At 34.5% G+C, this 25,499-nt stretch overlaps 1 pseudogene; it reads left to right on the plus strand.

The window, feature by feature from the left end:
- Positions 1 to 25,499, plus strand: part of LOC120139803 — a 75,758-nt pseudogene that overhangs the window by 40,870 nt on the left and 9,389 nt on the right.

Genomic DNA, 25,499 nt, shown 5'->3' on the forward strand with positions numbered 1-25,499 from the left:
TTAAAGCTTGTTTTGATTCTTGGGATGTTAAGAAAGATTAAGGAAAGCTTTAGGTGGCTTAAAACTCAAAGATTAGCAAGTTATGAGAAATTAAGAAAAATGAGTTTTTAAGTGAATTTTTGAAATAGAAGGAGTTAATAGATTTTGAAGTTTAATTTGACTTGTCAAGGGTTAAATTGAGAGATATGAAGTGATAGAATGAGCTTTAGAACATGTTGGAAATTTAGTGTGATTTTTGAATGCCATGTAAATGATAGAATTTTGAGTTTAAAGAAGTGATTATGGAGTAGAAATGAGTTTAAGTATGTGTATGAAAGTTAGGAATATTAAAGGGGGTGAAGTATGAAGTGTTGAGCTGAAAATGAAGTGATTTTCGAGCTAAAAATATGATTTCTGGGCAAGGGGAATCGATACCCATTCAAGGGGAACCGTTACCTCTTCAAACGAACAAAAATTCCAGAATGACATGAGGGAATCGATACCCCCATAGTAGGGAACCGATTCCCCCTAAAGGAAAATTGTAAATATTGGTTTAATAAGTTCGTTTAAGTTGCTAGTATCAAATTACAAGGTGTAGGTATCTAATAATTGTCTTAAAATGTATAATTATGTAGATTCAGAGCCTAAACAAGTTCCGGAATCATTGACAAGTAAGATCGATAAAAAGGGAAGATAAGAGATTGGAATGGACTAGTGAGGCCAGGTGAGTGCATATTAGTATTATATGATGTTAAATGGAAATAAGACTTGCGACAAGTCTATTTTCCATAGTAAAATGCATGAATTCATAAATAGAAGTATATATGTGTATGATTTATATGTGTTGACATGTTATTGTATATATGTATTATATGGTTGATGTAAATATGTGATATGTTATGATGATATAAACCATATGATATGATAATAAATTATATGAATATAAAAGATAAGTTATGTGATAAGATCTTTGATGTATACATATATATAAATGAAATATTACTACGTGAATACATGTTATGAGATAATTTAAGTAATAATATGAGAATATGGTAAAAGTGAGTTTATGAGAAATGATATGAACTAAGTAAGCAAAGGCTATATAAATAATATATTAACTAGGAGACTTGAACTTCAGTGATACTATGAGCATATAAGATAAGATAGAGGAGAAAGATTCATATGCTTAAAATAAAATTATGATACATTAGTTGTATAATAGAAGATATGGAGTGATATGAAATGATTATAGGAGTTGTACGGAATTGAATTAAGTAAATAGATTAAATTGTATATAAAAGAAATAATAGAAGTAATATATTCAGGTTTATAAGTATAATGTAGGTTATGTAATGCAAGTGCATACCAAGAAATACAGAATAAGGTAGATGATATGATGTAAATTATATTATGAATTAGTGATGTAGGAATGAGATATAAATATGCAATAAAACTTATGTGTTATATGATAAATATGAACATATGAGAATAAGAGATTAGATAAGTGACTTGGTGATAGAAGCTATATGACCATGGATTAGGTAAATATGAATAATTTAAGTGATATGTAACTATGAGTATTTGAGTATGTATCCATGTGAGTTGATTCATGAGGTTATATGAAATATTATACTATATGACTATGTGAGTATATGAAAAAGAATATAGGTACATGCAAGTTATATCGAAAGGAGTTGTGTAACCATGTCTGATATGTATTACATGTATGGGAATATAAGAGAATAAAACATAAACTATATGAAAAGATATGATTCATGTGATGTGAACCATGTGAACATATGAGAAAGTGTATAAGTTATATGTATTACATGATATATGTGATTTTACAAGAAATGACATGAGCTATGTGATTACATGATTATAAGAGATCAGACATGTGATAAAAGATAATTAATATGCATGTGTGAATATGAAATGATATAAATGACAATGCCCATGTTGTGAGTAATGAGAGCTAGGGGTATAGTTGGCATGCCAAGAGTCCAGGGTCTACGCGGTCCTTCGGGATATATATATATTCTTTGGAACATGTGTGAAGTCTTGTGAGACACATACTTGATCCCTAGTATATATATATGATTCTTAAGGAATGATATGTGGTCCTTATGGACATTATTATATGGCACTACGGTGCAATTCTATGCGGCACTACGATGCAATTCTACGTGGCACTTCGGTGCATTTATATGAGTTGTGGTGACAGCATTAGTCCACAACCTCCATAGACTCATATATCTATAGTTCTCAATATGTACATGGGCTAATCAAGAGATATAAACAATTATATGTTAGTGATATGATAAATGTTATAAAAATGATATGATGTTGTGTGTGTATAGTGTTTGATTGAAAAGGTTAAGCATAAAAGTATGTGATTACATGATAAATTGCTAATGATGATTTATGTGTATGTATGTATGTATTTATTGTAATTAATCTGATATGCTTTTACATGATATGAGGAAATCATGTAATTTGGTATAGAATGATAGAACAGAACATGCGTGTATTGATATATGTTATAAAGTGCATTATAAGTTTTTATGCCTCACTAAGTCATAGACTTAGCGTGTGATTGTTTCACACGTAGGTTACAGAAGCTAGAAGAGAAGCGAAGAAGAGTAAGACAGGCCAGCACTTCCCTTACAAAATTTCAGATCAGAAAATAGAGAATTTAAATATTTTTGGTTATTTCGAGTATAGTTGGCATGTACTAATTGGTTGAATTAGTTATGCTCTGATTGATTTTGGGTATTGTGGTCAATTTATGTAACTAAACCGCTTTTACTTTGATGAAAGATTTAAATTTTCTTTGAATTTTGTCAAGAGTCAAAGTTTGAAAAGTCAATGTGACACCTCAGACTCGTATCCGGGTCGGGTACGGGTCGGGGGTGTTATATATATATAATAATGATAATAAATGTATATATATATATATAATTAAATATTAAAGGAAAAAAACTAAAATAATAATATAGAAATAAAATAATAAAAAAATATATATGATATAAAAAAAGTCACACAACTACCCCCATCGCCGAAAGTGAGGGTAATTTGATTTAAAGGACAAAGGGGCCCATATATATATATATATATGGAGTTTAATAAAATAATTTTAAAAACAATGATAACAAAAAAATAATAGTTATATATATAAAATACTAAGTAATAAAATATATATTTTATTAATAAATGTATAAATAAGAAATTAAAAAAATAATACAAATAACTAATAAAATCCAAGCAAAAAATAGTATTTAAATAAAAAAGAAGGAACAAATATGTGTATATACAATAAATAAAATAGAAAAATAAATTGTATAAAAATATGTATATATATACATAAGTAAAGACTACCAAAAATAATAGTAATAAATAATATATATATAATAATAATGTTTAAAAATATATATATACCCCATATCAAAGTATTATTAAAACAAAATAATATATATATAATAATAATAATATTTAAACAACTCCTCATCATTTCACCGAAATGGGGGAGAAATTTTGGTATATAAGGATAAAAGTGGTGGGGGAGGTTGGTCATGATAATAATTGTGTAGATAGTATAATAATAATAAAATAATATATTTATAATAATAATAATAATAAAGACTAAAGATCTAAAAAAGTAAATAAAAAACATAATAATATAATAGTAATAAATAAATAAAATAACCGAAAATAATAAAAATAATAACGATAATAATAAAAAAGTGAAATATATATATAATAATAAAATATATAATAGTAAAAAAAATAACGATAATAATAAAAAAATGAAATATATATATAATATATAATAATAATAATTAATACATAAATGTAAGGTACCAAATCAGAAGGAAAAACAAATCTATGGGCCAATTTCGAAGCAAAAACATTGATTTAGGGGGGAAATTAAATACTTGAAAAACAGGGGGACTAAATGCGGGTTTACCCATTTTAATTGGAAAACACGCTGGTTGCATGTTTTTCGGGCCAGGTCGATAGGGCTCCATGGGTCTAGTATATATTTCAAACAATAGAAACATATTTCATTTTTTAAAACACTCCTTAAATGGATCAAAAGCCCCCAACTCATTTTCTCTGTTTTGTTCTTCATGTGTTCATCCGAGGGATGAACTGCCACAGTGGTTTCCAGAACCCGGTGGCCCGCCGCCTCGTCGGCTGCCTTTGATCGGCGCCGGTCGCCGGTCATCGGCGGTGAAACTTTAAAAAAACTATTTTTCGAAAGCTCTTCGGATTTTCTCTTTAAAAATCAAAACGATTTTTCAAAAATCGTCCCGGAAAAGCATAGATCTAGGAAAAAGATTTCGAAAAAAAAGTGACAGGAAAACCACACATGCAAGCAAGGATTGACTAAAACAAATGTCAAATATTACCTTTCTTTTTATTTCTCTATTTCCGAACTATTACAACTATTGCCTTTGTTTTTTTCGTGCTTTCTTGTGTTTAATCGTGCATCCCTCTCCTCCCCTTCACTCGTATGTAAATGTTACATTTATAAGAAAATAAAATACTATTTTTAGTCTTCTAGTTGATTCATAAAGTTTAATGGTTGTTGCATGGTTGTTGGTGATTGGCGTCGTAAAAATAGGATGTGGGGATGTGTTGCCGTGAAACGCGGGAGCGGGCTGTTGGAGTCTTAAAACGGCACTGGGGTGAGGCGATGGAAGGAGAGCAGCGTACTAGGGTTTTCTGAAAACCCTGATCTTGAAACAGATCCTGGGCCATTTGGGTTTTGGTTATTGGGGCTTGTCCCTGATTTGTTGGTTTTGAATCTATACAATAAATAAATAATGAATATATAAATATATAATCAATATAATATATGTGTTAAATATGTGACAGAAATGACGTGTGGTTGCCCAACGGTGGGTTTTCGATATTTAGCTTTGTTTTGAAAATCGGACTGGACCGGTCAGTTCAACCGGGAATCGTTGCTTAGTCTGGTTCAATCTAAACCGTTGAACACCTATTAGTGAACCGGCCAGAACCGCTGAACCGTTCGAACCGGACCGGCTGAAAATCGGAAAAAACTGGGAAAAACTGGGATTTTTTTTTTTAAAAAAAAATTAAACTAAACAACGTCGTTTGTTAAATGAGCCAAGTCGAACTCGAGTATTGCTGAGCTCGACTCGAACTTGAAAACTTTAAAAGTAAACTCAACTCAACTCAAACTCACAAGCTAAAAATTATCAAGTTCAACTCAAACTCGAAATATAATATTGAAACTTGAACTCAAAAATGCTTGAACTCAAAAAAAAAAAAAATTAGAAGCTCGATTGAAGCCTAAAATTCGAGCTTGATTGAAGTGAAAGAATAGTTCACTCAATGCTCACCAAAAGACTCCATGATTTTGAATGTCAAATTACCTCTATTATTTATAGAAGTTAGTTGTGTTGCGCTTCTATTTTTCTTAGCAATGTGAGATTGTTTTGTTCTCATATTTTTACTCTTTAGACTTTTGGGATGCTCTTCTATGTTTCTTAGCCATGTGAGATTGTTTTTTAAAAAAAAAATTAAACCAAACAATATCATTTTGTTATGATTTTTTTAACCCCAAATTTATTTTTTAATTATAGTTATATAATTATATTTATTATTTAATATGTTTTACCTTAAATATTATGTTGTAGTTAATTTGAATCATTTTGTTTTACTTGATTTTATGGTTTTTAATTTATATATGTTATGACTTGTTTTGAATATGACTTGTGATATAAAAAATTATTTTTTATTAAATATTTTTGGTATTTTTATTTAATTTTTTAAATAATTATGACGTCGTCCAGTTTTTTCGACCGGTCAAACCGGTTGAACCAATAAACCGGTAACATGATCGGTTCGTTAATCGGTCCGATTCTGAAAACCGTAATATTTAGGCACAGTAACGGGTTGTTTCATGTTTGATCATTGCTTTGACCAAAGAGTTTACTTGAATCAAGTGCAGTTTTTGTTCTGTTTTTATTGAACCCACTTTCTTCTCACTGACCATTATCTTTTTTCGAAAGTCAATCGTGTTATCTATAAGCAAGTATAGTGAATCTTTTTATTGGATTTTCAAATTGTATAACTGACAGTCGATCATGGAAGTAGCTACTTATGGATGCTGAGCAGAGATTTCTCTTCTACTTCATTTTCCTTTAATTTATCGTCAGATGCTTTAATATTCTGATACTGATATATGTTCTTTTCTATTTACACCAATCCCCGATTCAGACAAGTGTTTGATACAGGCATTATATTTATATATATGTGCTCTGATTGCTGTTTCCATATGCTGGTTGTGGTGTAGGCAATGGGTTATTGCAAGCTTCCTTGCAGTGTGCTTTTTCTATGCCTCTTCATCAGTTCTTGCATTCCCAATCAATATTTGGCCGATGAAGTTGAAAACATGACAGCTAAGCTGTTTATAGATGCTTCCGAACGGTCAGGCCTTCCAATACCTCAAACAGTCTTTGGAATATTCTTTGAGGTCAGTTCATTTAGTATTTGCTTCCAGTTCTGATGTTTTGCCTAATATTACACTTACAGACAGTTACATTAATCATTAGATGGCTTAAAAAGTTTTATTCTTAAAAGGAAAAAAAATCTTAGATATATATCAATATATGAGATACTAAGATGTTGTCTAACGATCCATAGTTTTACTTGCCAAAATGATGCTATTATAGAGAAAAATAACAATTTGAATCACTTCCAGTTTACAGCTTTCAGCATTTGTGAAGTACAAGATTACTTGCCTTGTTTAGGGATGTTATAACATCTTTATTTATTGTTGAGCCAGTGATCCTTGTCCTACAGGAGATCAACCATGCTGGTGCTGGTGGGCTGTAGCCAGAGCTTGTAAGCAACAGAGGTTTGTTTGAAAACCTCAAAATCATTGGAAGTAGAGAGAACTAATAAAAGAAGAGATCCTCTTTCTTCTTTTCTTTTTTGGCGTTTAAATTATATAATTGGTTGAACACCTATATTGAAGAAAAGTATGAGGTTCAGAATCTTTGGATTGCAGATGTTACAAACCTATATTTGGTTTTTGTCTTGTCTAAAGCTCTTGTTCAGATTAATTAATTTTGGGGCAACTGTGCGTCCAATGACTTACTTAGTGTTTACAACAACTTTACTTTTTCTTGAATGTGGCATTGGGAGGGGATTAGACATTGGAGAATGTGTAGGAGATGGTGAGCAAGTAAAAAGCTTTTAATCACTTGATGGATCATAGTCATACACCATTTTAATGGTAGAGAGATTTACCTTCCATATGACTTTTGTGTCAATTATTTTTCTTTTCCCCATATGTGCTGTTTGATTTTGCCATGTTGCGCTCTTTAATCTCTCTTGTGCAATGATTTTCTCCCTTCTTGTGGGTTTGGGTTGCCTCTTAAGGTACCTGGGATGTTCAGTCATGTGACAGAACTTAATTCATAATTATATGCCTAATGTGATTCCTATTAGCTAGAAGTTTCTCTCTTGAGTTTGATTGATTGGTGGCTGTGGATTAGCTTGCTTCAGCAGATTTGGTAGACTACAAATGATCGAGTCACAGAAAAGAACTTCTGGGATTGTCCTTTTAGTTCCATTCTAAACATAGAAAATATCACTAAACAGTTGCATTTGTTAAGGCTTAGAAATATCATAATGTTTTTTCTCTTTTTCTTTTTCAAGGTTTTGAAGCTGGGGGATCTAATGTTCCTTCAAACTTTGATCCATGGTCCATAATTGGGGATGAGTCATATATAATTGTGTCAACAGATCGGTCGTCATGTTTTGAACGTAACAAGGTGGCTCTAAGAATGGAAGTGCTCTGCAATAGGAAGGGTACTAATACTTGTCCATCTGGGGGAGTTGGTATATATAACCCAGGGTTTTGGGGCATGGTGAGGATAAATTGACATTATATCAATTACTTTATGTGATATGTTGTGTTTGGTTACTCTCTCTCCCTCTGAATAATTGCAGTGAAATCTAGTCTAATGAAATGAACTTTTTTCTGCCAAATGCTTTCTTAGTTCATGCTCTATTTTCTTGGTTGTTTACACAACATGATTCTAAAATCTGAACCAGCTTGCAAATTATAGTCTCTTACTTCGTCAGCTGTTCTACAATTCATATATTCTACCTTGTTTCTCATGCAGAATATTGAGCAAGGGAAGAGCTACAAGGTCGTATTTTATGTTCGATCAACAGAAGCTATTGATATTTCTGTATCTTTTACGAGCTCAAATGGGTTGCAGACACTGGCTTCCACCAACATAATGTAAAAACCTAATTAATTCTTATATTCTGAAAGATATAGTGCATTAATGGTTCCTTCCTTCAAGATTTATCGTTTAAAATGCCTTAAAGTTAACCTTATTGTCCTTGCAGAGCCTTTGCTTCTGATGTTTCAAACTGGACAAAGACGGAGGTTCTGTTGGTAGCCAAGATAACAAACCACAATTCAAGGCTGCAACTGACAACATCAAAAAAGGGTGTGATATGGTTTGATCAAGTGTCAGCTATGCCTTTAGACACTTACAAGGTTTGTGTTTCTTTCTTAAGTCTGACAACAAATTTATGTTTTTAATTTGTTCAATTGCCAATATTTCTTGATTGTATAGAACCGTTAATTATGAGATTTATAGTATGAGAATTGCTTTGAATGTTTAAGTTGGCTGTCCATCCTGGCAGGCATGTGTTTTTATATTTCTTCTAAAACCATCATGAGGATTTGTAAACTAAAAGTATGTATTTGATGGCTTGGAAACTCTGTGGATATATCTTGAACAAGCATGTACATTTAAAGAAAATCCATGCCTAAAGTAATTTCAATGAGCAGACAACTTGTGTAAACCAATCAAAACGTAACATGATCAGAATAGTTATTCAAAGTCGTGGGTGTCATTTTGCAACTTGTCATACGTTTGAGATAAATGAGTAGCACTTCTCATTTGTAGGCTGTGCTCATTTGCATGTTAACAATGCCAAGAATACCTTTTGCAGTTTTGGGGTTTTTTCCCTCCAAATATTATACTGTAAAGTTGTTACCAAACTATAAACAGAAATGGGATACAATGCTAACATGATGGAATACTAATTTCAAGGTTTCCTTTGGTTAGAGTGAGTCATTTGCAAATGTTAATTAGTTTATCCGAAGAAGATTGCAATTCTGTGGGTTTGCCATTGCATGAGCAGTTGTTCACGATTTCAAGCCGTCATACGTGTCTTATGTAGTCTAATCTTTTATGTTGTAATGATTTTGGAGCAGGGGCATGGTTTTCGAAATGAGCTCTTCCAAATGCTTGCGGATATAAAACCTCAATTTGTTAGATTTCCAGGTATGTACCGTGTTATGGGTCTTAACAACTTGGGTTGTTTTGTATGTAGTCACTATGCTGAAGTGTTTTTTTAATAATAATTTATTTTTCAATTTGATGATGATTTCTAAACTTCACTATCTCGCTTATCTAATTCATTGTACTAAGAATGCTTAATTCCTTTTCATCCTCATCTGTGATAATTTTCTTGATAACCTTTACCTCCTAGAGGTGGCGATTGGGTTAGTTTCATTTTGGGTTTGAGTCATTTTCAAACCGTTTGGTCATTGACCTTTAAAAGGTCAATTCAGTTGGATTAGACAAGTGATTGAAGTTGAGTTAGAGTTCAACACCCTTAATTAAGCTGGCTATTGCCAACTGATACATGAAAATGAGTCCAATTGAGGTGGTTGCTTCAAATCTTCCCTTCGTCTTTGGCCTTATCTTTTTTTGTCAAAATCAGAGTAAAATCTTATTATTTTGTGTAGGAGACTCATACATTTAAATGTACAAAATATTGCTTTATCTTAGGAAGCTTCTAAACTAGGTAAGAGATTGATCCTAGGACTAATTATAATCCCTTAGAATTAGGGATCCTAACTAACAAAATATCTTTACAAAGATCCTAACAGATTTACATAATCTACTTAGTTTTGGAATCTAATCTATGACACTCTCCCTCGAGCTGGGGCATGGATGTCTTCCATTCTTAGCTTGCCCATTAACTTCTGAAAATACTTACCAGGTAATCCCTTGGTAAGTATATATGCAACTTGATCTCCAATGATCACATTGGGAGTACAGATCAGGCAACTGTCAAGTTTTTCCTTTATGAAGTGTTTATACACTTCAACATGTTTTGTTATGTCATGTTGAACTGGATTATGTGCAATATTAATTGCTAACTTGTTATCACATTATAGTTTCATTGATCCATCCTATTTGACCTTTAAATCCTCTAGAATAATCTGCAACCATAATAACTCACAAATTCCCAATGCCATAGCTCGAAAGTAAGTTTCCTCCAAAGAAAATGCAGTACCCTAAGGTTGACCTCCTGTCAACTATGGACCCTGCATAATCTACAACAGTGTATGCTTCCAGAGTCAAATTTCCTCCTCTTTTAAATAGAATTCCTTTGTTCGGTGTGCTCTTTAAGTACTGCAAAATTTGAGTCACAACCCTTAGGTGTGATTCCTTAGGATTGTGCATAAACTGACTCACAACTCCAACAACATATGCTATGTCAGGTTTGGTGTGTGACAAATAAATAAGTCTTCCCACAAGTCTTTGAAACAAACTTCTATCACCTACTACATCATCATCTCTTGAGTCTCCAAGCTTGTGATTGACTTTTATTGGAGTTTCTGATGGTCTACACCTTAATTTTCCAGTCTCCTTCAACAAGTCCAGAGTATACTTCTGTCAAGATATAAAAATCCCCTGCTGTGAGTGTGCTACTTCAATACCCAGAAAGTATTTTAATCTTTCAAGTTCCTTCACTTCAAACTCTTTTATAAGACACTTCTTTAGGTTTCCAATTCCTTCATAATTGTGTCCTGTAACAATTGTATCATCTACATATACCGAAAATGCAATCTCTCTCTCTGAAGGAGAATATTTCACAAACAGAGGATGATCATCTTGGCTTTGTTTAAAACCTTGTCTCAACATCACTTTAGTGAACCTCCCAAACCAAGCTCTTGGGGACTGTTTCAATCCATATAGACTTCTTTAGTCTGTAAACTGCCTGTCCAGTATTCAGCCCAAATCCAGGTGGTATATCCATGTATACTTCATCTTCAAGGTCTCCATGTTATAAGAAATTTTTAATGTCAAACTGTTGCAAATTCCATCCTTGAATAGCTTCTAGGGACAGTAGAACTCTCACTGTGTTCATCTTTGCGACAAGGGAAAATGTCTTAAGGTAGTCTGTAACATCCTCCATGCCGGGTTAGTGATTAATTTGCAAAGTTTCAACATTTGGTGATTTAAGTAAAATGATGGAAGAGTTCAATGACCTATTTGAGTTATTTGGTGTAGGATTGAATTATAAAGAAGGAAAATTATGAGGGCAAAAGAGTAATTTAGTAAGTGAAATAATTAAATATTCCTTAGGGTGATTTTATAAATCACGTGGGAAGCATTTGAGATAAACAAGGTTCCAGACATTTCTCTTCTTCTCTTTCTTCTCCAACCGTGAAGCTTGCAAGCAAAGGTGAGTTGTCTTCTTTTGGATTAATTCTTGTGAGTTAAGCATGGGTTTGGTTAATGAAGATTTAGGAAATATGATGGAGAGAAACAAGGATCCTATAACTCAAAGAATTGCAAGTTAAGGGAGATTAAAGGTTGAGAGCCATTGAATGAAATCTTAGATTAAAGGTCATAATAAGAATTAGAAGCTGGATTTGACTTGTCATCAAGCTAATTAAGAAGTATGAGGTGATAGAATTAAAATTAGAACAAGTTGGAATTTGAGTAAGATTCTTAAATTCTATATGGATGATTAGTTTTTTTAGTTTTAGAGGTATTGAATGGATAATAATTAGTTTAAGTAAGTGTATGAAAGTTAAGAGTATTAAAGGGAGTGAAATATGAATGTTTGAGCTGAAATGAGATGATTTTCGAGCTCAAAATAGGATTTCTGGGCTGAGGGAATCGGTACCCATTCAAGGGGAATCGATACCCCCTCAACGAATATGAATTTCCAGAATGCTAGAGGGGAATCGATACCCCCAGGGGGAACCGATTCCCCCATACAAAAAAAAAAGAAGAAGAAAAAAAAAGAAAGACTAAACTATTAATTCCTTAAATTGGTAGGCTATTAAAGATTAATTTCAAGACATAGACATCTGATAATCATCTTGAAAATTATGTTTATGTAAATACTGAGCCTACACGAGTTCGGGAACAATCTACAAGTAGAATCGACCGAGGAAAAGGCAAAGAAATATAGGTGAGTGCATATGCATAGCATAATTATAGAAATATACTCAATTCTAGACTTGTGATAAGTCTAGATTTTATATCTTGGTACATGATCATATTTTGTATTATGAGACATGACATGAATTCATATAAAATGCATTATATGACATGAATATGCAGGAAAAGTTATGAGCTATGTGAAAAGGTAAGAATTTACATGTCTACGCGATATAGACTACGTGAAATGTAAAAGCCCATGTTATGTAGATGAGAACTATAGGTATAGTTGGCATGCCAAGGGTAGAGGGTCTACGCGGTCCTTCGGGACAAAATTCTACGTGGTCCTTCGGGATATATATATATTATTCTTTGGAACATGTGTGAAGTCTGGTGAGACACATATGTGATCCCTAGCATATGTATATGATTCTTAAGGAATTCTATGTGGTCCTTATGGACATTATTATATGGTACTACGGTGCAATTCTACGCGGCACTTCGGTGCATTTATACGAGCTGTGGTGACAGCATAGTGCACAACCTCACAATACTCAGATACCTTGGTTCTCAATATGATATCATGGGCCAATAAACTCATTAATACAAATTCATGAATGTTAAAGTAATATGTTTACAGGTAAGGATAATGGTGATGTAAACTACCTTGATTAAGTATAAGCTTTCATCTCATTTCATATCATTATGACATTTTCATTACATTGCCTTGTTATTATTATTACATTGCCTCACTAAGTCGATGACTTAGCGTGTGAGTGTTTCACACGTAGGATCCGAGAAAGTAGACGAGACAGGTTAAGCAGCTTGACAGCATTACTCCTGCAACCATCAGATCAGAAGCAACTTAATCAGTAGGTCATTTTGTTAAGAAAATGGATGTTGGCATGTAATTAAAAAGTTAAGTTGTGTATGCTCTGAATATTTTAGTAAACTTATAATACCATATGTATATTATTGTATTTTCGTAATATAAGTTCAAGTATTTTACTATTATTTGTAATGTGTGGTGTTTTAAAAGTCAATGTGATATCTCTGACTCGTATCCGGGTTGGTATACGGGTTGAGGGTGTTACATTTAATGGTATCAGAGCTATGGTTTAGCCGATTCTAGGCATAAACCCGAGTCTATAGAGTCTTTAAATGGAATACATGCCAACAAATAGTGAGAACTTCTGATCTGGTATAGTATGAGTATGTTGTTTTGCTAATAGAACAATGTGTTTATTCTTATTAGATGTCCGGACATAATAGCTCCCGAAGTGAAGCGGGAGAAGATAGGCATGCTGAAAGCAGTAATTCACCTGCCCTGGCCAGGCAAGGTGAAGAACAGGCATCTCAAGGAGTGCCTGTGCAAGATCAAGATACGTTCTTCAGAACGTTAGACGCTATTCTGACGCGTCTTCAACCTTCTGCTCCACTAACTCAAAGAATAAATATAGCAAAAGAGTTTAGAGGCTTAGGAGCTCCTGAATTTAAGGGAGAAGCTGAGGAAGGTCCAGTGTCAGCGGATCTTTGGTTGAATGATTTGAAAATCATGTTAGATGGTCTCCACTGTTCTGAAGTGGAGAAGTTAGATGGAGTTGTATCCTTATTGAGGGGTCAGGCGAGGATATGGTGGATGAATGTCACCATAAGGATGCCCAGTGACCAGTTGACTTGGTCTTTGTTCTTAGATGAATTCAAAAACAAGAACATAGGAGAACAGTTCATTCGGCAAATGAAGCAGGAGTTTTTGAATTTGAAACAGATGAACCGCTCTGTATATGAGTATGAATGTGAGTTCAACAAGCTGAGTAGGTTTGCATCCGAGCTTGTGCCTACCGAAAAAGAGGCTTGCGAATGGTTCGTGGAGGGCTTACGCCCTAGATTGAAAGAGATGTTGATAGTGTTAAATTTGTCCTCGTTCCAAGAGGTGATCAATCGCGCCAAGGCTCTTGAAAGAGCTCAGAATGAGAGATTCGGGGATTTTAGAGTTCAAACATCAAAGAGAACGGGTGCTTCTTCTAGCTCAGTACCATCAAAAAGGGGAAGAGACTCGGGATTTCGATCACAAGCTAGATCAGAATCAGTTGCATCGTCTGCTAGGGGAGCAAGTCAGGCAAGACCTAGACAGACGCAGTCAGTGGAATCTGGTGCTGGGAGATCTACTCCGAGTCAAGTGAGACAGTGTCAGCACTGTGGGAAAAACCATTATGGGGCTTGTCGGATGGCTGCTGGGACTTGTTTTCGATGCGGAGATGCCGGACATTTTATCCGGGATTGTCCATTGATTGTTGGTGAGCCTGAACCATCTGAAAAAGTTGGTTCTTCCTCACAAAGAGGACGAGGACGAGGCAGAGGAAGGAACCCGTCTGAATTCTCTGCTCAACCTGAAGTTCGATCAACCGCACGGGTGTACAATCTAAAGACAAGTGAAGACCGTGATGACCCTGATATTATAGCAGGTACTTTTCAGTTGTATGATAAATTAGTATTGGTACTGATTGATCCGGGTTCTAATTATTCTTATATTACAAGTAAGTTAGTAAAGGAATTTAAGATTCCCTTAGAAGCTACGAGTAATGAGATTATAGTAACAACTCCGTTAGGCCTTAGTGCCCGGGTGGATAAAGTCTGTAAGGGGTGTCCCATAAAGGTTCAGAGAATTGAATTCCTGCTAATCTGATGGAATTACCCTTTGACGAGTTTGAAGTGATTCTGGGAATGGATTGGTTGTTCCGTTATTATGGAGATGTTAATTGCAGATTGAAAAAGGTAACCCTGAAAAGTCCAGGAGGAACAGAGATAAGTGTGAGCAGTGAAAAATTTAATCCCTTAGCAAATGTAATGTCAGTAATGTCAGCTAAGAAGCTATTGCTACAGGGATGTCAAGGATTTATTGCAAATGTAATAGATTTAAGAGCTATAGAGAAAGGGTTAAAAGAGATTCCAATTGTTCAAGAATTCCCTGAAGTTTTCCCGGCTGAGTTGCCAGGATTACCTCCGGATAGAGAGGTAGAATTTCAATTTGAAGTAATGCCAGGAAATGCTCCAATTGCAATGGCACCTTATCGGATGGCTCCGAAATAATTGCAAGAGTTAAAGAATCAATTGCAAGAGTTGTTAGAAAAAGGATTTATTCGACCAAGTGTGTCACCTTGGGGAGCTCCTGTGTTATTTGTTAAGAAGAATGATGGATCAATGCGTCTATGTATTGATTATCGACAGCTTAATAAGGTGACCATCAAGAACAAGTATCCCCTTCCGCGCATTGATGACTTGTTTGATCAACTAAAAGGAGCTTCGGTATTTTCGCAGATCGATCTACGTTCGGGTTATCATCAATTGAAGATCCAGGAGAAAGATATTCCGAAGACGGCTTTCAGAACGAGATATGGTCATTATGAATTCATCGTAATGCCATTCGGAGTAACGAATGCACCAGCTGCTTTCATGGATCTCATGAACATGATTTTTCAGCCCTATCTGGACCAGTTTGTTGTTGTCTTTATTGATGACATACTGGTTTACTCGAAGTCCATTGAAGAGCACAGCACACATCTGAGGCTAGTTTTGCAAATTCTCAGGGATAAAAATCTCTATGCGAAATTGTCCAAATGTGAATTTTGGCTAAACGAAGTAATTTTCTTGGGGCATGTGATCTCGGCAGTTGGGATTAGAGTAGACGCTCAGAAGGTTAAAGCTATAATGGATTGGGAAGTTCCTAAGAATGTGTCTGAAGTTCGGAGTTTTCTTGGACTTGCCGGTTACTATCGAAGATTCGTTAAGAATTTTTCAATGATTGTGCTGCCTCTAACAAAGTTAATGAGAAAGAACGTACCATTTGTTTGGACTTCTGAATGTCAAGAAAGTTTCGAAGCTTTAAAGAGAATTCTGACAGAAACTCCGATATTGGTTCAACCGGAATCTGGCAAGAATTTTGTAGTATACAATGACGCATCCCATAACGTGTTGGGGTGTGTATTAATGCAAGAAGGAAAGGTGGTAGCGTATGCATCGAGACAGTTGAAACCACATGAAATGAATTACCCCACTCATGATTTAGAAATGGGTGTTGTAGTATTCGCTCTCAGGATTTAGCGTCATTATCTTTATGGGGAGCGTTGTTACTTATATACGGATCATAAGAGCCTGAAGTACCTGATGACTCAAAAAGAGTTGAATTTGAGGCAACGTAGATGGGTAGAGTTCTTAAAAGATTATGATGTGATAATTGACTATCATCCCGGAAAGGCTAATGTGGTAGCAGATGCTCTGAGTATAAAGACGTTTGCAGCTTTATGAGCTATGGATGCAAGATTATCTTTAACGGGAGATGGTGGTCTTTGTGCAGAATTAACCCTTAAACCAGCATGGTTAGAACGAATAGGAGAATTGCAAAGTAAAGATGAAGTGTGTTTGAAAAGAATTGAACAAGTAAAGAACAAAGAGATTAAAGACTTTGAGATTAAGTCAGATGGAAATCTATATTGTAAAGGAAGAATGGTAATACCCGACAATGATGACTTGAAGAAAGAAATATTAACAAAAGCTCATTGCAGTCCGTTAACGATGCACCCGGGTGGAACCAAGATGTATATGGATTTGAAGGATCGATTTTGGTGGTCAGGGATGAAACGAAGCATCACCGAATTTGTGTCTAAGTGTTTGATATGTCAACAAGTCAAAGCCGAGCATCAAGTTCCATCAGGATTATTGCAACCGCTTTTCATTCCTCAATGGAAATGGGAAAATGTTACGATGGATTTTGTTTCAGGGTTACCCTTGACTCCGAACAAAAGAGAATCAATCTGGGTAATTGTTGATCGATTAACTAAGTCAGCGCATTTCCTTCCGGTTAGAACGGATTTCTCTATGGAAAAATATGCAGAGCTGTATATTAGAGAAGTTATTAGATTGCATGGAGTACCTGTTTCCATAGTCTCTGATCGAGACCCTCGATTCACTTCTAGATTCTGGAAATCTTTGCATGGAGCGTTGGGGACTCGTTTAAACTTTAGTACGGCTTTTCATCCTCAGACTGATGGGCAATCAGAGAGAACTATTCAGATATTGGAAGATATGTTGAGAGCATGCGTAATGGAATTTAAAGGATCATGGGAAAAGTATTTACCGCTGGCAGAGTTCGCTTACAACAATAGTTATCAGTCTAGTATAAAGATGGCTCCATATGAAGCATTATATGGAAGAAAATGTTGTACTCCATTAAATTGGTATGAACTCAAAGATCGAAGTATTCTTGGTCCGGATTTAATTCAAGATGTAGAACAGAAAGTTCGAGAAATTCAGCATAACCTCAAAGTGGCCTCTGATCGGCAAAAGTCCTATTCTGATCTTAAAAGAAAGGAGATTGAATTTGAAGTTGGGGATAAAGTGTTTTTAAAGGTATCTCCATGGAAGAATGTGTTGAGGTTTGGTCGGAAAGGAAAGTTAAGTCCCCGGTTTATTGGACCATATGAGATTGTAAAAAGGGTGGGACCTGTAGCATACCAATTGACTTTACCACCAGAAATGGAAAAGATTCACAATGTATTCCATGTCTCAATGCTTCGAAGATATCGATCGGATCCCTCCCATATCGTAAATCCAGAAGAGATCGAGGTACAACCGGATATGACTTATGAGGAAGAACCGATTCAAATTTTAGCTCATGAGGTTAAGCAATTGAGGAACAAGACTATTCCATTGGTTAAAGTTTTATGGAAGAATCACAAAGTAGAGGAAGCAACATGGGAGCGTGAGGAGGATATGAGGAATCAGTATCCCCATATCTTTCTTATTGAAAATTCGAGGACGAATTTTCTTAAGGGAGGGAGATTTGTAACATCCTCCATGCCGGGTTAGTGATTAATTTGCAAAGTTTCAACATTTGGTGATTTAAGTAAAATGATGGAAGAGTTCAATGACCTATTTGAGTTATTTGGTGTAGGATTGAATTATAAAGAAGGAAAATTATGAGGGCAAAAGAGTAATTTAGTAAGTGAAATAATTAAATATTCCTTAGAGTGATTTTATAAATTACGTGGGAAGCATTTGAGATAAACAAGGTTCCAGACATTTCTCTTCTTCTCTTTCTTCTCCAACCGTGAAGCTTGCAAGCAAAGGTGAGTTGTCTTCTTTTGGATTAATTCTTATGAGTTAAGCATGGGTTTGGTTAATGAAGATTTAGGAAATATGATGGAGAGAAACAAGGATCCTAGAACTCAAAGAATTGCAAGTTAAGGGAGATTAAAGGTTGAGAGCCATTGAATAAAATCTTAGATTAAAGGTCATAATAAGAATTAGAAGCTGGATTTGACTTGTCATCAAGCTAATTAACAAGTATGAGGTGATAGAATTAAAATTAGAACAAGTTAGAATTTGAGTAAGATTCTTAAATTCTATATGGATGATTAGTTTTTTTTAGTTTTAGAGGTATTGAATGGATAATAATTAGTTTAAGTAGGTGTATGAAAGTTAAGAGTATTAAAGGGAGTGAAATATGAATGTTTGAGCTGAAATGAGATGATTTTCGAGCTCAAAATAGGATTTATGGGCTGAGGGAATCGGTACCCATTCAAGGAGAATCGATACCCCCTCAACGAATATGAATTTCCAGAATGCTAGAGAGGAATCGATACCCCCAGGGGGGAACCGATTCCCCCATATAAAAAAAAGAGAAGAAGAAGAAAAAAAAAGAAAGACTAAACTATTAATTCCTTAAATTGGTAGGCTATTAAAGATTAATTTCAAGACATAGACATCTGATAATCATCTGGAAAATTATGTTTATGTAGATACTGAGCCTACACGAGTTCGGGAACAATCTACAAGTAAAATCGACCGAGGAAAAGGCAAAGAAATATAGGTGAGTGCATATGCATAGCATAATTATAGAAATATACTCAAGTCTAGACTTGTGATAAGTCTAGATTTTATATCTTGGTACATGATCATATTCTGTATTATGAGACATGACATGAATTCATATAAAATGCATTATATGACATGAATATGCAGGAAAAGTTATGAGCTATGTGAAAAGGTAAGAATTTACATGTCTACGCGATATAGACTACGTGAAATGTAAAAGCCCATGTTATGTAGATGAGAACTATAGGTATAGTTGGCATGCCAAGGGTAGAGGGTCTACGCGGTCCTTCGGGACAAAATTCTATGCGGTCCTTCGGGATATATATATATTCTTTGGAACATGTGTGAAGTCTGGTGAGACACATATGTGATCCCTAGCATATGTATATGATTCTTAAGGAATTCTATGTGGTCCTTATGGACATTATTATATGGTACTACGGTGCAATTCTACGCGGCACTTCGGTGCATTTATACGAGCTGTGGTGACAGCATAGTGCACAACCTCACAATACTCAGATACCTTAGGTTCTCAATATGATATCATAGGCCAATAAACTCATTAATACAAATTCATGAATGTTAAAGTAATATGCTTACAGGTAAGGATAATGGTGATGTAAACGACCTTGATTAAGTATAAGCTTTCATCTCATTTCATATCATTATGACATTTTCATTACATTGCCTTGTTATTATTATTACATTGCCTCACTAAGTCGATGACTTAGCGTGTGAGTGTTTCACACGTAGGATCCGAGAAAGTAGACGAGACAGGTTAAGCAGCTTGACAACATTACTCCTGCAACCATCAGATCAGAAGCAACTTAATCAGTAGGTCATTTTGTTAAGAAAATGGATGTTGGCATGTAATTAAAAAGTTAAGTTGTGTATGCTCTGAATATTTTAGTAAACTTATAATACCATATGTATATTATTGTATTTTCGTAATATAAGTTCAAGTATTTTACTATTATTTGTAATGTGTGGTGTTTTAAAAGTCAATGTAATATCTCTGACTCGTATCCGGGTTGGTATACGGGTTGGGGGTGTTACATAGTCTATCCCATAGGTTTGAAAGTACCCCTTTGCCACCAACCTTGTTTTGTACCTTTCTAAAGAGCTATCTGAGTTATACTTACTGTGAACATCCATCTACATCCCACTGTTTTCTTTCCTTATGGCAGTTTCACTAAGTCCCATGTTTTATTCTTTTTAGTGCTTCCATTTCATCTTTCATAGCCTTTTTCCAGTTCTCATTCTCTAATGCCTCAGATACAATCTTAGGAATGGCGATGGTGTTTAGGCTGTTGAGAAAGGCTTTGTGATTTGGGGATAAGTTTTTATAGGTTATAAACAAGTATGAAGGATATTTTGTAGTACAAGTTCTTTTTCCTTTTCTAATAGTAATAGGAAATTCAAAATCAAAGGTAGACATAAATTTTTCAGTATCATTTTGATCAGAATGAGTTTCAGAATGTACATCAGATTGCATAGGAGCAGGAGAAGAGGAAGATTGAATCTATATAGGTGTCTTCCTCCTTAAATAGGTCTGTAGGGGAGTAGCATCCTGAATGTTTGCCTGTGGTGTATTAGGTTCTGGTCATGGAAAAGTTGGAGTAGGAATGAGTTGTGTTTGTTGGATTTGTTCAAAATGTATGGGCTATGTTTGCTGGATTTTTTCAGAATCTATGGGCTATGTGTGCTGGATGTTTTCAGAATGTATGGATGTAGGTAAGTCAATGAGAGGTTGAAGCAGAAAAAAGTTTGCATCTTTATCTTCCCTAAATGATATATCCCCTTAAAGATAAGGAACAATAAAATAACTTTTTTTTCCACAAAAGTAACATCAGCAGAGGTGTAGTATTTCCTTGTAGGTGGGTGATAACATCTGTAGCCTTTTTGGGTGGAAGAGTAACTAATAAATATTCATTTTAATGCTCTTGGATCAAGCTTACCCCTACCTTGAGAATTTATATGAACAAAAGCAACACACCCAAATATTCTAGGTTTCAGGTTAAGAGATGGACTGAAATTTAGAAATAATTTTGTGAGGACTTAAAGGGGAATTTGAAATTTAAGGATTTTAGTGGGTAGTCTGTTTATCATGTAAGTGACAGTTAGCATAGCCTCTCCCCAATACTATTTAGGGACTTTGTTTTGAAATAAAATGGCTTTTGTTATGGCAAGGAGATGGTCATCCTTCATTTATGCTACACCATTCTATTGGGGGTATTTACACAGGAGGATTCATGTATGATACCTTTTTCTAGAAAGTAGGGAGATAATACCTGATTAAAGTAGTCTTTGGCATTGTCTGATCTGACTCTCTTTATTATATCCCCAAACTGAGTTTTGATCATGGTGTAAAAGGTTTTAAAAGTTGTGGTAACATCTGACTTTTGTTTTAGTAGGAAAATCCATGTAACCCGAGTACAATCATCTATCCCCAGTTATATTAGGAATAATATAAGCCCCCTAACATCATTATGAATGAGATTAAAAGGACTGGTGGTCGTTTTATTGCTTGCTGAAAAAGTAGAACGTTTGTGTTTTGCAAGTTCACACACTTCACAATGAAACTCTTCAATATTTAAGGATTTAAATAAAAAGAGAAACATAATCTTCAAAACTTTAAAAGGTGGTGACCAAGGCGAAAATGGTGTAACCAGATTTGGTCTTTATTGAATGTAAATTCAGATAAAAGAGACAATAGTTGAGTATTCAAGATTCTAACTGGTCCACTATGGTCTTCAAGGTAGTATAGGTCGTTGACTTCCCTAGCACGCCCAATCATCCTCTTCGCTTCTTGATCCTGAAAAATGTATTGTGTAGGATGAAACAAAACATTGTAATTAGTATCTTTGGTGAGTTTTTGGATAGATATGAGGTTAGTAAATAAGTTTGGTACATGTAGGACATTTTTAAGTACTAGTGTTTTACTAATTGCAATATCTCCTTGGCCAGCAACAATTATCATTGTACCATCTGCAACTGTTATTTTTTTGTTACTAAGATAGGGTGTGTAGGTAAGAAATCTGAGGGAGGAATTAGTCGTATGATCTGTTGCTCCTGAGTCCATCACCCAAGAACTTTGAGTAGGTATGTGGTGGAATATTTCAAGACATTAGAATCCTTAGAAAGGGAAGAGGATATACCTAAGAAGACCAAATTGCATGTACCTATAGAGGAAGGTTTTTCTAAGGATTCTAGTAGGTTTTCCAAGACATTAGAATGACTCCCTTCATTTGTTGTAGCTTTCTGCAGGGCTTTGGTGCTGCTTGTGTAACTCCCAGACCCGGTCTGTAAGTTAAACCCAAACCTAAGTGGTCACATATCCCATTCAGAGATTCTTTTTTTTAAAACAACTGATAAAATATTAAAGGTAATACGGAACAAAATATCGATAATACAAATATATCCAAAATGATATATTTATACATGTCACCAAGTATAACTGGAAAACATATAAAGAAATACGTTCGTACAAAATAAAAGTAGTTGATCTCCCCTGATGCCAAATCTGCTAACTTACGGTCTGCTGTTATCTGAAAAGAGTAAAATTTACAGAATGAGCTAAAAAGCTCAGTGTGCTCCATACAATATATAAAAAACATACAGATAAAGTATTTCAATAAAATCAGTTTATGCAACGTGTTTTATTTTTAAACATGAATACTACCCCATCCGTTCACATCATAAATGTGTAGGTTCCCCAGAACCATACACCCAACCGCACATGCCATTTAGACCCTGAGCACAAAGCCGAAGAGTCTGTAGATAATCTTCCTCCAACAATACCCCCAATGACAATATTAAACATGAATGTATTTGAGTGAAAACAATGATTAATCACTTAAATCATAAAAATGTTCCATGCTTGTAAACCATATGCAGAAATACGAAAATTAGAATTCGAAACAGTAATATATGGAATTTCAGATGTCAGATATTCAGGTGGCGTTTGGTTGGATGGAATCCCTTGGAATCGGGGGAATTGGAATCCAATTCCACCACTTTTCCATGTTTGGCTCAAGTTTTCCAAGGGAATTGGAATCCCTCATGGCTTCAACTTTCCATCAAATGAGGGAAAGTGAATTCCATCCAAAAATGGATGGAATTCAATTCCCTTGTTGGAGGGAATTGAAATTTAACCATATTACCCTCATCAATCTTTTAGTAACTTATTCATATATTGAATAAAAATATTTTTTTTTATTTCGGGTCGGGTTTCTAATTCATATATTCGAGTCGGGTCGGGTCGGGTCGAGTTCGGGTTTAGGGTGAAAAATACCCGACCATAAAATATATATAATTTTACTTTATATTTAGGAATAATTATAATAATACCCCTCTATATATTTTTTTTTCAATTAAGTCACTGTTTTTATTGAATAAAAATAATTTTTTATTATTTCGGGTTGGGTCGGATTTCTAATTCATATATTCGGGTCGGCTCGGGTGAAACTTTATTTTGTTCGGGTCGGGTTTTTTAAGTGTGATATTCGGGTTGAGTCGGGTCGGGTTTTTTAAAGTGTGATATTCGGGTCGGGTCGGGTTCGGGTTTAGTGTAACACCCCCAACCCGTATCTGACCCGAATACGAGTCTGATGTGTCACATTGACGTTTCAAAATATTTACTTGTATAAAAAGTGAGTAATTTAAAATTTTTATACATATAACTTATTCATACATTTACAGAACCATTCAGAGCTTATACAATATATTCTTTTAAATACATGTCAACTAAAACTTCATATATTAAAATACATATTATTAACCTTTCTTCTGATCTGACCTTTAGTAAGGAAACTGACATGTCTTGCTCCACATTGCTCTTTACTCTTCTCACTTCTGTAACCTACGTGTGAAACAATCACATGCTAAATCTATGACTTAGTGAGTCATTAACGTATAAAAGTAACTCTAACTACTCAAACATGCATGTACATATCATCTCATGCTATCATACACAACAATATAATTTCACATATAATCAACTGTATATATATACCCATTATTCATCATGTCCATCGTTAATCTTATTCTATAATCCGTATTATTATCATTTATATCCTTTAATCATACCTTATTATACCTAATCTTTTTATTAACATATGACTTCTTCAAATCATACACACATCATCATATCAATCATATAATACAGTGCATATCATCAGGAATCACACATAGCATCCCATAATCTTTGTAATCCATTTTTCATAACATATCACTCATACACATATCACGTACAACATATTTATATTATTGCTTTATTAGCCCATGTATACTTTTGAGAACTTAAGGTATGTGAGTACATTATCACTACGTTGTCACCACAGCTCGTATAAATGTCCCGAAGGACCTATCCAGATGTCACAAAGACTACGGAAACTATCAAGAGGTCATAAAGAATCTCAACAACTGTCCATAGGTCCCGAAGAACCTAGGTAAACTGTCCATATGTCTCGAAAGACATAGGTAAACCCTCGACTCTTAGCATGCCAACTCTACCCCTAGCTCTCATATCACATAACATGGGCATTATCATTTATAACCTTTCATATCACTTGTTCTTTCTCTTCTGTCACATACCACATGTATGTGTAAGCATATATTCCATATTACAAGTAATCACCTAGATCATTTCATATAGCTTATATCATTTCTCATTTGTTTCACATATCACCTATCTTATTGCTTATATCTCTTAAGCACTTAATCACTTGTCTCATAATTTAATATAGTCACATATTACTTATCACATGGTTTACATATTATAATCATGTAATCATATCAAATATATTCACACAAATAAGAATCACCTATTATATCTCATAGACGCATCATTTCCATACCTTTATCACATAGTTCATATAACTTTTCCTGCATATTCATGTCACATAATGTATATGGTATGAACTCATATCATGTTTCATAATATGAAATGAATCATATATCAGAATATTAAATCTAGACTTATCACAAGTCTAGAACTGAATATACTACTATAATCATGCCATGCATATGCAATCACCTTGGCCTCACTAAGTTCCAATCCACTTTTATGATTTCCTCTCTTTCGATCGAATCTTAACTTGATACTCGTTCCGGAACTTGTTCATGTTCAATATCTACATAATCATACATTAATACATATCAGTATCCCATTGATATACTCTAATCTATCATTTCTTAGACCAAAAGAAATGTCTATTTCAATTTCCCCTTGAAGTGCATCGATGCATTCTACAGTGTACCGATGTATCCCTTAACATGTGCATCGATGCACTAATTGTATTCGATGTTTTCATTTTTAAGGGGTGCATCGATGCACTTCCTGTGCATCGATACACACTGAACAATTTCTGGAGATTTACCCTTGATGCATCG

This window comes from Hibiscus syriacus, unplaced genomic scaffold, assembly GCF_006381635.1.
Source record: "Hibiscus syriacus cultivar Baekdansim isolate YM2019G1 unplaced genomic scaffold, ASM638163v2 tig00110775_pilon, whole genome shotgun sequence".
NCBI classification, from domain to species: Eukaryota; Viridiplantae; Streptophyta; class Magnoliopsida; order Malvales; family Malvaceae; genus Hibiscus; species Hibiscus syriacus.